Source organism: Nannospalax galili, unplaced genomic scaffold (assembly GCF_000622305.1).
Source record: "Nannospalax galili isolate Female #2095 unplaced genomic scaffold, S.galili_v1.0 scaffold311, whole genome shotgun sequence".
Taxonomy (NCBI): domain Eukaryota; kingdom Metazoa; phylum Chordata; class Mammalia; order Rodentia; family Spalacidae; genus Nannospalax; species Nannospalax galili.
This window is the reverse complement of record NW_008330298.1, coordinates 4,323,845-4,324,691: the sequence shown is the minus strand read 5'-3', so window position 1 is coordinate 4,324,691 and position 847 is coordinate 4,323,845. Positions and strand designations below refer to the sequence as shown.

The 847-nt window shown below is 46.4% G+C and overlaps 1 non-coding gene across 1 annotated transcript; it reads left to right on the top strand.

The window, feature by feature from the left end:
• The first annotated feature begins 377 nt into the window (after nt 1-377).
• LOC115072292 lies at nt 378-485 on the top strand. The gene has a single exon (XR_003851336.1). It is a non-coding gene; the product is annotated as a U6 spliceosomal RNA (small nuclear RNA).
• The last annotated feature ends 362 nt before the right edge of the window (nt 486-847 follow it).

Here is an 847-nt window from a genome sequence, read left to right as displayed (position 1 = left end):
TTTGGTCTTTTTGAGACAGGGTCCTCCTGTAACCCCAGCTAGCCTGGAACTCACTATGTAGACCAGGCTGGTCTCAACCTCAGAGAGATTCACCTTCCTCTGCCTCTCAAGCGCTGGAACTAAAGGCTTGTACCACCACCCCAGCTTAATTAATCTTTTTTATTTTATGTGTATATAGGTTGCCTATATGTGTGTGCAATGCCCTCAGAGGCCAGAAGAGGGCATCAGATCCCCTGGAACTGGAGTTACATATAGTTGTTGAGTTGCCATGTGGGTGTTGGAAACCATACCCAGGTCCTCTGTAAGATCAGCACGTGCTCTAATCCTTGAGCCATCTCTCCAACCTCCAAGTTTCAACATTTTAAATTCTATTTTATGTGCTTGCTTCGGCAACACATAATACTAAAATTGGAACAATGCAGAGAAGCTTAGCATGGCCCTTATGCAAGGATGATACACAAATTCATGAAGCAGTCCATATATCTTTAAAATTCTTCTTTGTGGCCGGGTATGGCAGTACACGCCTTTAGTCCCAGCACTCAGGAGGCAGAGGCAGGCAGATCTCTGTGAGTTCGAGGACAGCTGGGGCTACAGGGAGACCCTGTCTCAAAAAGACCAAAAAAAATGATTTTTTGTGTGTGGTAGTTGAACCCAGGGCCTCATGCATGCTAGGCAAACCCTCTACCACTGAGCCACAAACCCAGGCTTAGACTGCTAGCTCTTTAGAATGCATCATAAATTACTCTGGGCTGGCGAGATACCGTATACACTAATGCATTTGCAACACTCCAGGCCCCACTATGAATTCTTTAGGGTACTGAGCTGAGCAACAGGGAGGCTTCGGTGC